The sequence below is a fragment of the Pleurodeles waltl genome, chromosome 5 (genome assembly GCF_031143425.1).
Source record: "Pleurodeles waltl isolate 20211129_DDA chromosome 5, aPleWal1.hap1.20221129, whole genome shotgun sequence".
Classification (NCBI taxonomy): Eukaryota; Metazoa; Chordata; class Amphibia; order Caudata; family Salamandridae; genus Pleurodeles; species Pleurodeles waltl.
The window spans coordinates 131,797,816-131,812,555 of record NC_090444.1 but is presented as its reverse complement, the minus strand read 5'-3'; positions in this window follow the sequence as shown (position 1 = coordinate 131,812,555).

Sequence of the window (14,740 nt, the reverse complement as noted above, 5' to 3'; positions counted from 1 at the left end):
CCGACCGCTGGGATCCGGATGGCGGTAGGGGGGGTCGCGGGGCCCCTGGGGGCCCCTGCAGTGCCCATGCCACTGGCATGGGCATTGCAGGGGCCCCCGTAAGAGGGCCCCTACATGTATTTCACTGTCTGCTGCGCAGACAGTGAAATACGCGACGGGTGCAACTGCACCCGTCGCACAGCTTCCACTCCGCCGGCTCGATTCCGAGCCGGCTTCATCGTGGAAGCCTCTTTCCCGCTGGGCTGGCGGGCGGTCTGAAGGCGACCGCCCGCCAGCCCAGCGGGAAAGTCAGAATTACCGCCGCGGTCTTTCGACCGCGGAACGGTAATCTGACGGCGGGACTTTGGCGGGCGGCCTCCGCCGCCCGCCAAGGTCAGAATGAGGGCCTGAGTGTTTTTAAATGTGGCAAAAAGGTCTACCAAGGCTGGCACACAGTTCCAGAAAATGTATGTGCTCAATAGGAGACCAAAGTCCTCTGATCTTCCGATCATGCAAATGGCTTCTCCATCCATTATGATACAGCCGTTATGTCCATGACCTCTGGGAGGAACAGGGATAATGGCCTCCCTTAGCATCTTTAGTGTATGGAAGCAGAATGTGGAGACTGTGTTTGTTTGGTCAGTCATGGTAAGTTGGCTGTTGGTGACTGTTTCAAGTTTCTTGGCATGGGTAGCTGGGAAAGGTGGGGAGCGAGCTCTGCGAGCCACCTAGTGGAGTTCCTCAGCATACTGTTTCTTCTGAAGATTGCCACATCTGCCTTGTCGGTGTTAAGCTTTAGGTAGTTGGTTCTGATCCATCCAACAACTTCAGTCATGCAGGTGGAGATGTTGGTCTTGGTGCTCAGCCTGATTGAGTGACAGTAGGATAGACAACCTTGGATTCAACTTACTATGGTACCCCAGTGCCTGCTGAAGGACAAACTAAAGGAGTTTGAAAGCACTGTCTGGAGAAGAGCTTTATTGCTCTTTGGCGCCGCCTCTTTCCACTGAAGCCTTCTCTTTCTGCAGGATGGGCTGAGAAGGTGGCTGCAGGCACTTGGATTAACCTCTGAACTTTCTGTACTGCTATTGGAACTGGTGGGATGGGAACAACAACATCAATAAATGAGCATTAGCCATGCTATGTTTGAAATTCCCTAAGGTCTCTTCAACCTTCTCACTGAAAGATCTGGCCCTATGAAAGGACATATCCATCAATGATGCCTAAATGCCTCAATAAAGCTGGTGGAGTGCACCCAGTTGGTATGTCTAACACTGGCACTGGTGCAGCTGACTCAAACTACTGAATCAATGAACCAAAATCTGTTTGGGTGTGTCTTTTCCATCTTGGGCCATTTGTTTGAAAGCATTATATATGTCATCAGGCAGCATGTGCAACATTTCACTAACTGTTTCCCAGAAAGATAGGTGGTAGTGTCCCAAAACACAGAATGAATTCAATGAGCTCAGTGCTGGAATGCCTGAACAAAACTTTATTGCTCATTGCATTGATCCTTTTTTTTTATTCCTTATCCGGTGCAGTGGAAGGAAAACGGTTAAGAAGGACCTTACAAGTGGAGGCCTGCACCCCGAGTTTTTCCAGAGTAAGGCGTTGTTAGCAATTTAGTGTCTACAGGTGCTGCCCTCCAGTACCTAGCAATGGGGGGAATCCCTGCTGGAACAGAAAATGGTTTTGACTACATTGCCGTCATTTTGTTCACCATAGTTTTACTAAATGACAACAGAAGCTCTGTGGTGGAAGTTACAGACTGCAGAATCTGTCAGAAGATTAATCTTCGGGCCTGATTTAGAACTTGGCGGATGGGTTACTCTGTCACAGCAGTGACTAATATCATGTCTGCCGACATCTAAATCCCAATATAGTCTATAGGATTTAGGACGGAGTAACCTGTCCTTGGAGTTCTAAATCAGGCCCTTAGTCTTTTCAGCGGGAAGTGGCAGGTCCAAAAATTCTGCTGGGATCAGAACCAACACTGCAAAAGATGTGTTCTCTTTCATTAAGGGCACCAAGGGTGAATCTGGGTGCGGGGTTCAGGAGAACTGACATTCTCTAAGTAAGGGTACAAATAGTCTGTATAATATGGGGTGATTAAATTAACTGCCTCCTTCTCATTATCCTCATGCTGGACTGGCTGAAGTCTGAGCCAAAAATAGCCTCCATCTTCTGGCAGTACTACTGCTGAGGCATAGGAACTAGTGTGGGGTCAGCCTCTACGTTTGGCTGTGCTTTGATTATGGAATAACATAGGGCAAAATCTGGCTCAGAATCTGATCCATCTTCAGCTAACTTCAAAACTGGACTTGGAATTGGCACCACAGGATCTGAAGGCAGTGTAGATGGAGGCATAACCGGCAAGGCTTGCGGCAGACAAGTTGAGGCATGGCCTGGTGCTGGAGGGAGACTTAGCCCTAAGGTCAATCAGCACTGAGGAAAGACCTACTGGTGGATGTTAGACCAGAGACACCTTTTTCCTTTGGGCCCGAAGACATGCCAAAGGGAGCCGGAATGAATTTGAAGTTCTACAACATGGTCTCATTGAAGGCCGCAACTAACTGCGGAGTTGAAGATGGTCCAGCGATCTCAGGACTCATCAGCCCCAGCTCCAGTTTCAGCATCATGTCTGAAGAAGAAAACAAAGCCGAAGTATGCTTCTGGAACACTGACTGCAGGTCCTCCGTGGCAGTTGCTGATGTGAAAATGATGGGGCGAGCTAAGTGAATATTTTGACAGGCACTGTGAGAAACCAGCAGTGTCTTTGGGATTAACACAAAGCTCTCAAAATTGTTTTGTTTTTAATGGACCACGACTCAGAGTTCTGGAGTTGAGGCTGGAGACAGTGCGAGTTTCTAACAGTGTGTGAGTCAAAAATGAAAACTCTGTGTGCGTTCAAAGTATGCACTATGCAAGCAGATTATTTTTAATATAGAGCGCTCCCGACCCAAAGGTATTAGAGCGCTTAACAAAAGCACCAGTTATTTTACTTGTGTTCACCTTTGTTTCTTGTAGGTACAGGGTGATTAAGTGATTTGCCCAGAGTCCCAGGGCACAGAGACCTGAACCACCTGCTTCCCCAGCTCCAAAGTCAGCAGCCCTCGTCGTTACTCCACAGCCTCTTCTCTGTCAGGGAAGTGAACCTAGACGGAACAACATGCTGGAAATACCAACAGCCAAGATGAAGTAAAAGGCTGACATGGCATGCATTACATTAACGTTTTATTATAATAAAAAAATAAATGCTTACTTGCATATTAGCTGCAGCACCTCCTCCCTGTGTTCTCCAGCCCGTGGCTCTGAGCGAGGTCCTTTCCCACAGCCAACTCCCTTAACCAATCCCAACGCTGCTCTCATGCTGTTAATAACGTTAAGCAGCATGACAGAAGCGTCAGGATAGGTTAGAGTGGGCTGCATCGATGCTCCCTCAGGCACTGGGAGCCTGTGCCTGCTGTCCACCCCTGCTTTTTAAGACAGTTCAGATTAGAGAGGTTTGAATTGCGTATGTTGGGTTGGCCATTGCTAGACAGCCCGCCAAACCGACATGCGCAATTCAAACTGAACTTGCCACTACTCCTCCCAGTCTATCATCAGCAATGGCCCAGAGGACCCTCCCTTGCAATCAGATGGGGCTGTAGAGTAAAAAGTCAAATAGTGATAAAATCATTCTATTACCATTTTATTTTTCAGTCGTTTTGCGCTCGCAGCTGGGGGAGGCAACGCTTTTCCACCCTTATGGAAGAACTGCTGCTGCAAGGCCTTTCACTAGAGCAAGAGTGTCTGAATCTCAAAGAATCTCATTTGCTCAACCTTTGTGTTAAAATAAAATAATCTTCTTACACGTTGACTAGTGGTCAAAGATGTACATTTATTACGATGTAAAGCGGTGCTCCCTGCACCTCCAGCCAGGAAACTGTCATTCTCAGAACCTCTCTTTCCCACCATTCCAAACTCTATGCTGGCATATGCCAGCCTTACATTCTACATTTCATTGAGACAATGCCACACATCTTCCCCTTTTTTATAACAACAAATAAAAAAATTACAGTTAACAGTTCAACATAACCTAATAACAATATTTTTACACTGTTGAGTTCATTGACACAATAATACAGAATACAGTTCCACATCCTTACCCTTACATTAATGCCTAATACATTTATGTACCTAACATTTACTACACTTACTATACCATTCTATCTTCATTATCCCCAGATAAGCCTGAAATCTCTGCCTCCATTCACCACGCCTCAGCACATTGCTTTGCTGCATCTTTAGAGTGTCATTTTCTTCTCTACACTCAAAATGGTCCTTATGCATTTCTTACAATCCTACATGACCATCGCTTCCCATCATGTAACCGCCACATTCATTCTCTCTCTCTCTCTCTCTCCCCCCATAAACCACGTCAGATTTAATTCTCTCATTTTTGCACACCACCATGCAACATAAGTTCATACCTTTCCATCCTCTAAATGGACAGCACTTCCTAATATCTTACTAATCTTTAATGGTTCTGTCCAATGAGGTTTTCCCTTCTCAACAAAGCCTGGTCTCTTGATAGGGATATACTGACCTTCCACTACCTTATAAACTATCTCCATTACTATGTTATTTTCTTGTGCATGATTGATGCTGTTCCTCCCTTTTCCATCAACCACCAAAGTACTAAACTGTTGGCAGCTTTCCTTCCTCTCAAAAGTTCAAAAGGCATTTTTTGTGTAACCAAATGTGGGGTTATCCTATGTGACAAAAGCATACTTTTCAATGATTTCCTCAACGGAATCCCTGATTTCAGTGCCAGTTGGATTGCTTCTTTTATGACCCTGTTGAACCTTTCAACTTGACCATTTGCTGCAGGATGGTACAATGCTACCCTGGAGTGCCTTATACCATACCCTAATTTGTCAAAATAATTTCATTTTATCATAGATTAGTTGCACCCCGTAGTCCAATACCACCACTTCAGGTACTCCTTCTCTCCTAAACACGTTCTGTAAAAATTCTATTTTAACATCCATAGTAATTTCCCTTACCATACGAACCTCAGGCCGTTTACTAAAATAGTCACTTAGTACAAGAGCATAACATTCACTGGATGGCAACATGGAAAAGGGGTCCCTAAAATCTATAGTTAATTGTCTCCAAGGTCAAGCTGGCAACTACACTGTGACCAAAGGTACTTTAAATGTCTTCGCACTGTTATCACTTTGTGCACACATGGTGTAATTCCTTACCCATTACATCAGTCACTGGCCATCAAAAGTTCTCCTCAATTTTCCTCTTAGTACTAGACTTACCTCCATGTCCCTCGTGACCTTTCTTCACCAACATTTGACGTACACCTTCAGGAGGAACAGTTTTATCTCCTCTTAATACCACATAATTGCATAAAGACAACTCCTCCTTTAGTTTCCAAAATGTGGAACCATCCCCTCTCAACATTCATTCACTCGGCCATCGTTTGGTAATATATGTCAAGCAAATGTATTTCATCACCCTTCTCCATTTCTTGGCCCCCAGACTTCCGCTGATAACAATACCCCTTGGTCTTAATTTCACCCATGCCACATAACACATCTTCATATGAGAATGCAGCATCACATTTCACTTGCTTACTCTCCTCTTCACTGATGCACACTCAAAGGAAGTTGTGACAATCCATCAGCAATCACATTACTCCTGCCTGGAACAAATTAAATTTGAATATGGTACATCTGCAGCTTAGAAGCCAACCTTGCGAACTTGGAAGATAAATTCCTTCCACCAAAGATGCTGCTAATAGTTTTTTTTCAATTACAGACTGGTTTCTTTCCGCCTGGTTTAGTGTACGCGAACTATATGCCACAATCCACTTGTCCTTCCCTTTCTTCTGAGACAAGACTAGACCAATTCCACAACCACTGGCATCCACTTAATTAATACAGTCAACATTAATCTCAAATGGCTTCAAGCCATAAATCCATTAATACATGCACAACAACTCGCTTGTTGCTGTCCCCACTCAAATTTAGCATTTCTCTTAGCAACTTTCTTAGTTGCTCCACTGTCCTAGAATAATTTTCTAGAAACATTGAATAAAATTAGGTAGGGCCCAAAAATGACGACAGTTGCTTATTCCAGGTAGGTTCAGGTGCATTCAATATTGCTTCCACATGGCCGATGTTAGGACGTACATCATCTTTTGAAATGACAAGGGCTAAGTAATCTACTTGGTCTTTTACAAAATGACACTTCCCACTCTTTACTGTCAAACCTTTGTCACTCAGGATCAATAGTATATGATTCTAACTGTCATCATGCATGATTGTATCCTTTACAACTACTAAGATATCATCTTGAAATACCCTTGCCCCCTCCACATTTGACAATAATGTTGTCATCTCCCTGTGAAATATGACTGATGCACTGGCAAGCCCAAAATGCATTCTTTTATATTGGAAAGCCAATTCATTTGTTACAAAAGCAGTAAAATGATATGAATCCTCTTCTAATTTGATCTGGTGGTATGCACTAGATAAGTTGATTGCTGAAAAAACAGCGGCATGACCTACAGATGATAGCAATTCTTGTACATTAGGTAACCCAAATATAGCAACCCTGATGGCTTCATTCAGACTTCTTAAATCTATGCACAACCTTAATTCTCCATTAGCTTTACGTGATATCACAGCAAGTGACATCCAATCCGAATTCTCAGTTGGTGCAATTATGTCCCTTGCACACAAATCACTCAACATTTCCTTTAGTGTGGATCTATAATTCACCGGCGCATTACCTAATTTTTGTCTCACTGGATTCATGTTTTCTCACAACATAATTTTTTTGTTTAAATCCCTTCAACTTTCCCAAGGATTCCAGAAACGTCTCGTTGAGGTTCTTGTACTCCACACCCTCCTTACTTAATTCCTGCACTACATAAACCGGTGGATTTCTATTTGGGTCCAACTTGATTCCTAATTTTTAATTTGAGGCCATAACAACATCAATTTGCCCTTGTCTGAAACATACAATTCACTATGACATTTCCTATGATCGAATTCAATGTGTACAAACACAAATCCTACCACAGGTATTTTGTGAACTGTATAACTTCCAGGGGTTCACATTTGATGGATACATTTTTCTATCAGGCCACATCTTATCAAACGTGCCTTTGCCCATGATTGTATACCAAGCATGTGAGTCTACCATAGTGTTTACCTTGCATCCATCTATAATAAGTTCACATGTAAGTAATTTCACTGGAATTTCTTTACAGTGTTCCCCTCCCTCCTGTACACTTAGCACCATACCTTGCTTACTTCCTCCTCCCCTTCATCACGTTCCGACACATAGTTCACATTTTTCTTAACACCTTTACAAACCCTGCTAAAATTGCCTATCTTTTTATATGAACTACAAATGTTCCCTGCAGTAGGGCAAATTTTGGAGTTGGTCAAATGTTCATTTGACCCACAACTATAACACAGCCTTGTACCAGTGTACTTTATTTCAACTTTTTTCCTTTTTCTTTACATTCATTCATTGTTCTGATAGCATTAACAGATCCCATATTACCATTGCTGGATTACTTCCTTACAGTCTGGATGCATTTCTCAGACACTTCAATACTTCTGGCTGCATCCAAAGCAGTTTTGAAACTGACTTTGCCACAAGACCACCTTTTATTCTGTATTTTCTTCAACTTAGTCTTCATTAATAATTGGTCTCTCATTAGCCATTGCTTTCTGTATTCAGTTTAGCCGCCTATGGGCTTTGACATTGCATTAGCCATTACATTCTGTATTCTGCCTATTGGCTTTGACATGCTGTATCCAGTCTAGCCGCCTATTGGCTTTGATATTGCATGCCTATTGACTTTGACATGCTATTAGATATTCTGCCTATTGGCTTTGCCATGATATCATATATTACATTTTGTATTCAGCTCCGCTGCCTATTGGCTTTGACATGATATTATATATTACACTTTGTATTCAGCTCCGCTGCCTATTGGCTTTGACATGATATTATACATTGCATTTTATATTCAGCTCAGCTGCCTATGGGCTTTGACATGATATAAGACATTGCATTTTGTATTCAGCTTAGATGCCTATTGGCTTTGACATGACACTAGACATTGCATTTGATATTTAGGTTAGCTGCCTATTGCCTTTAACATGACATTGCATTTGATATTTAGGTTAGCTGCCCATTGCCTTTAACGTGGAGTTAGACATGGCAGTTGAGAATCTAAGCTGTATTTTTCCAAGCTGTGTTTTTGCACCAGAGAACCAAGATGTTTTGCTCTCACAGTAGACTAGACCTGATAAGAGAGAGTACATGGGCGTCGTTTCTCTTCCCTTGAGCTTGGGAACAGGAGTAGTTTTGGAGACCTGGCCAGTCTCCAAAAGGCTTGCTCAGTTTCCCAGGTCTGAGAGGAGGGGGCACACCTTTGTAACGAATGTAACAGGCTGCAGAGAGTCAGATTCGAATCTGCCGGACCTCGTGCTGGAGCTTGGCGCCAGCTGCCAGCATCCCGTGTGGGTAGATGACACTCTTTCTCACGGCTGACAGGGGTCATCAGCTTGCAGACCTTAGAAAGATGTAGCTGTAAATAGTTCCTACACGGTGAAGTATTTGTTTTGCTTTGCATTCAATATCTTATAAATATAACCTGCTGTGTATATTGCAAACTGATATATTTTGTTTGATTAACGCGGACTTGAAAGCTACTAATTCGTCATTCATTCATAAACATTGTGGTTGGGGAAGAATAAAATAACAATAAAAGTCTTCTTTGACCTCAGAAGTGCATTTCTGTTGTGTTATGTTAGTGCTTAGAAACTAAATAAGAGGAAAGCACTACAGCCCTGGAATAAAACTTGAACCTTTCTAATACCATATTTGTTTTTCTACCATAACGTTAATGTAATTGTTTTTGTAAGTTGGTACACATCAGCATCTCCTGGATTTTCTAGTGGAGGTAAATGTTTAAATTCTGTCAGTCCAACCATTCCCAGTCTGTTTCAGCAAAGATAAATACATCTCTGTGGAGCATGTTCCCTTCTCAAGATCTTCCACATAAGCCTCAAATAAGTCTACCCACAATTTCCACTGTATCTGTCGCTCCCCTGGCTCAGCCAAAAAGAACGGTGGAGGTTGTATTGTAACCATATTTCTCTAAAAGGTACACAATACTACTATAGTTTACCAAGATCTATGTGCTGAAAGTGCGAATTTCTGTATACGCTTGCCAATTGTAACCTTGTTTAACACTAACTTTAATTACATGATGCAGTTGCCTGCTTATGAATATCTGCAAATTGTGTGTGAATCACCGTAATTAGCCGGCACACGTGAAACACGTATCCCAGCAACCTTTATTCTAGCTAAAAGTTCAAGTTGCGAGCTCTTTGCTTTCTCAAGTAATCTTGGTGCACAAATATGAATGAGGCCAGCTTAATATAAATACTTGCAACCTGCTACTATATTAAGGTGAGCAGATCACTGTGGATTCAGTCATGAATGCACATATATTAAGTAAACTGCACAATTGTGTGCGAATCACCGTTTATCCGCGATCCACAATTTAATTCTCCAGTATTAAGTAAATTAAACAATGGTGGCGGATCACCATATATCTGCAATGTCTCTTTTAATCACTTTTAATGTTATTTTAAGGTGAGCCGATCATTGTGGATCCACTCAGTAATAGTGCTGCAAGTAAAGTGCACAATGGTGTGCAGATCACCACTCCCTATCGTCCCAAACAAATATGGTGCTCACGTTCCGTAAAGACACTGAAACACTTGCCCAGCTTAAAATGACCATCCAAAGTCTTCTGCTACATGTGCATTACACATTAGACACAGGGTCATGCAGAAGCTCTGATGGCCTAAGTGCCTCCGCTAGGTAGCACGCACGTTTCAAGCCCAAAATACCTCACTGGCTGCACATGTACGATTGATCTTTCATTGCAACACCAAATTGGTATCTGGACCTGACAAGGCATAACGCCAGACCAAATCAGGATGGCTTCACTCAGGTTCAAGATTCCAAGTAAGTTTGAATTTCTTCTGGAGCACCGCTCCCTGACACAGTTACTTCCCACTCGCCGCCATTGTTAAAATACCCTTCCAACACATTGACTGGTGGTGCAAGGTGTACCTTTATTCAGAGGTAATGCCAGAGAAAGAGCGGGACTCACTCCGCCTCCACTTCTAGCCACCAACTGTTATTCTCAGAACCTACCTTTCCCGCCATTCCAAACTCTATGCTGGCACATGGCAACCTTACATACTACATTCCATTGTGACAGTGCCACACTATGGGGGTTATTCTAACTTTGGAGGAGGTGTTAATCCGTCCCAAAAGTGACGGAAAAGTGACGGATTTACCACCAGCCATATTACGAGTCCATTATATCCTATGGAACTCGTAATACGGCTGGTGGTATATCCGTCACTTTACCATCACTTTTGGGACGGATTAACACTCCTCCAAAGTTAGAATAACCCCCTATGTTTCTTACTTGTCTTGTGCTTTGTTTTACCTGACATGGGCGATCTCGACGAAAGCCATCCTTGCCATCTAGGGCGGAAGCAACCCAGTTTCTTGTGTTCAGTGATGCAAAGCTTGGCTTTCCATTCTCTCATGACTGTGGGATGCATCAGATAACGTTTGTCACAGGTTGTGGAGCTGTATTGTGTGGTCTTGCATCACAGGCAGATTTTGTTCAAGTCTGTAGCCAACATCTCTTTGTAATATGTATGATAAAGTGTCAATCCAGTCCTTTTCAGGGGTGACATTCCTGCATGCTGCAAAGATAATTTTGAGAAAGCAAAAGGGCTTACGTGAAAAGTACTGAAATTAGTACAAGTGACGCTCCAGATCTGTGCTGCGTAGCATGGGAAGAAAGGAACTGATGGCAGCCTGGACGTGGGCATCGGGATACCTCTGGGTGTGCGAGTACCTCTATGGCTGAATATCGTCATCTCCTGAGGAAGGACGTATTTGTGGTGGAGGCCTATGATTGCAACTGATGGCCTCCAGGAGATTATGCAGAGTTTTCCTGGTACAGTCTGGTACCTGGGGTGATCTTTATGGTGAGGAATCTGCAGTTAGAAGTATCCATCAGCAGTCTGCTATGGTAGGGCAAGGAAGAGACCAGGCTAAATCCCACATAGTCAAGATGATTGATAGAGATCCTCATTGACACCAAATAACATGGGCAGTGCCAAACTTTGCTGATGTTGTCAGAATTCAGCAAAAATCTCCTCTGTACAAGTTTGTGCCATCTGAAATCCTCAATTGCAAGGGTTTTTAGACCTGTGTGTGGCATGCCTTCTTCGCTACTAGGCTTAAGTGACAAACTACCTGGTATAGTCGCACAGGAAAAGCGCACTTAATTCTGTCTTGTTCTTCCGGGGGGGACTCTTTACCCCCAGCAGGTGCAGCTGTGTTCTGAACCCACCCTCTTTCCTCAACCAGACGCTTTTCACATTTCCACGAAACAAGCAAGGGGGCACTGGGTGAGTCAACAATGAAGCGATTAGTCAGTTATATGGCAGTGATCTCCCCTCAGGCAGTGTGCACAGTTCTACTCAACAGCAGTTAAGAGTACAATGGCTGAATTTGTGTTAATCCGGGAACCATGTATTTTTTATAACACGTCTGAATTAGCTGTGTGGTACTAGCAGCCAAATCAGCCTGCCTGCGGCGTTTTCTCTAGCTACAACATAACAACGTTGCTTTTCACTTTCTTTCCTGACTTGCTCCTGGAATCTAAAGACATGTTCCAATGCACAGACATTAAAGCCAAGGAAATAAACTTTACTCAGTGCAAAGTGGAAACTGGAAACAGACTAAAACCACCCCACGCCCACAAACCAATTACACCGGCTGTCATGAAAGAAAGCAGTCGCACACACACAATATCCATTCCATGTGCACCAGGCTGTCCTGTGCGCTCCTGACAACTGACCCAAGTTAAACCACTTTGGGCCGCGTGCTACAGACTGGTTAAGCTGCTCCCTCTGCAATCCAAGAAGTACCTGTCTGCTCCGGAAACCACTGCACATGGAAAGTCAGGTTCCTGCTGTCAGCCCTGACAGCTGCAAGCATTAAATGAGCATCGATAACAAGGTCAAAACACCTCCTTTGCCGCTAGCACACGTAATAAATTATATGTATTCCCTTTTGATGAGCATGTATTATGATGCCAGGAGGAGTGGAGGTCCTCCTTACCCAGACCGGAAACAGACATGCAGGGGGTCAGTTCTAGCCCCGCCTCCTGATCTGCATACTCTTAAGGGCATATCTACAAGGAAGTGGCGCATCATAGGTGATATATCACTTTTCTTGCGCCACCTTAATGGCACCTAAAGACACCATGGTTGCGCCGTGTTTACAATACGGTGCACCATGGCGGTCATTAGCACAACATCAAGATTTTTGACGCTATTGTGGCGATCTGCTACACTAGCATAAAATTTTTTGACGCTAGTGCAGCAAAGCATAGGGAGGCCCATTGAATATAATGGGTGCGTCATTTTAACGCCTGCTCTGGATAGGTGTTAAAAATAACGGAAAAAATGGGCAGTGAAAAGTAAATTTCACTGCAACATTTTTGTGGGCCTCCCTGTGCCGAACGCCCACTTGCATACATTATGGCTAAACGCAGGCATAATTTGGTGCAAGAGGTCACAAAGTGGTGCAATGCAAGCATTGCACTACTTTGTAAATAAGGCGTGGCAGAAAAGCTGCCTTAGCGCCGGCTTCGCATAAAAGAAATGACGCTATGTCGGCGCTATGGTGATGCAAGGGACTTGTAAATATGCCATGACCCTTAGTTCTCGGCTAAGTCGTAATATTGCTCTTCATTACTTCACTGTTTTGTTTTACTGTTGACCATTGTTATTCTTATCATCCCACCCTGCAGTTTCAGCTTCATCATATGCACCAAGCTGAGTCATACTTTGGGGAAATTTGCAAAGTCAATGAGAACGGGTTCCTATGTTTATTGAACTTTATTGGATTATATTCACAGAGGGAACAGAAGGACAGTATGGAATACGAGCATCTGAGAATTGTGTTATTCTAAAAACGCACAAAGTACTTTGAAGAACTGAGGATATGTGAGAATAAAGTGCACCCCACCACTGACCCAAACCAATAACTGTCCATAAATAAACTCTTGCCTTTGCTGTTTTTTCAATATTTTTTTTGTACAAATGCGGGCTATTTTACACCAGCTGACCTCACTGCCAAAACTGCAGGTTGCACAACTGACGGGCGAGTAGTTTATTTTTCTACAAAACATCGTTAATCTCGTGAAGACAGAATTCTTTAATGTCCTCATATTTCATGCAATAAATACAAATCCGCAGTGGGGGACTCACAGTTTTTTGGCTTCAACATCTGTGCCTAATTCAAAGTAAAAGGATTTTGTGGTAAACCTAGGAGGAGTGCTGGCACTCCATCCAGCCCTTCACACGGTTGGTTTATCTCAGTTTTCTATTTTACAATTTCTATGCAGAACAAGATTGTACTTGACTCGATGATATCTAAGGGATGTACTTCACATCTTTATCTTGGCATCACTGATCACTTTCATGCTTTTTATTAAAGTAGAGATAAGTTACTGCAAAGGAGACTCCAGATATTGCAAAGTTCAGCTGTTCGTTTCAGATTTGGCTCACTCCTGTCCTAGCATGCCAAATTAGAAATCCTGACACTGGAGCATCAAGGTTTATTTTCATGTATTGCACAGCGCCAACATGTCGGCCTTAATGCGACTTTGGGGGGCACCTGTGTAAAGAAATATAGAGTTGGAGGAGGTTTGGTAGATGTTTACTGGTTCTGAGGTTATTTTTAAGGCTTTAATTGGTTAACATCAGTGGCTTGAAAGCAGAACTCACATGGACGTCAAATCACCAAAATGCCAGGGAGGGGAGGGGGGAGGCGGAAGTGACACCACGTGCCTTTTGAGACCACCACTTTCACTCACACACATACTTACACATACATACAAATTCACACTTGCATACACTCTCTCACACATAAGCACACTCGCAACCGCAAGCAAGCACACAACATACACTTAAAAGCATTTTTTACTTACCTTAGTGGCCTTGGAAGGGTGTCTTCTAGCTAATTGTACTTCATTTTTTATTTCACTAATAGGGAATGATATATTATTATTTACTATTAGTTTAAAACAAAAAATTTACAGAAAAGAAAGTGGAACTGTGATGAAGCGGAAAAAGAAAGATCATGTAACAAAACCGTATATGCAATGTGTTTTAGCAAAGAAAAATAAAATGTGTAGAAAAATGTGCCCACGAAGTAGGTCACCACTAGTTTTAAACAAGCTTAATTAATCATGAAAATCAGCAAAAATGTATTAGTATACCATATTTAAAGTTATACTTTATGATTTTCTCATTGAAACTGTTACATGCTAAGCTTAAATTTAGCAGAGGCTTTGGCATAGTTGCCTGGTCTCAATTTTATCTGCGTAGTTTTCACTTGTATTAACAAAGACGTGTTTGAATGTTTAAAAGCTGTATTTTTCCAGTAGAATGACTAATACACTCATCTCAAAGTTGTGTGCTAGGCAACTTTCATCCCCTTTGAAGCTCAAGGTCAGTTTCTGCAGGTGCAGACAATGAAGACACTGATGCAGAATTAATTGGCAACATTGTTGCTAGTTATGTTCCAAAACTCCAAGGATACCTTACACGTAGATGAGTATTAAGAG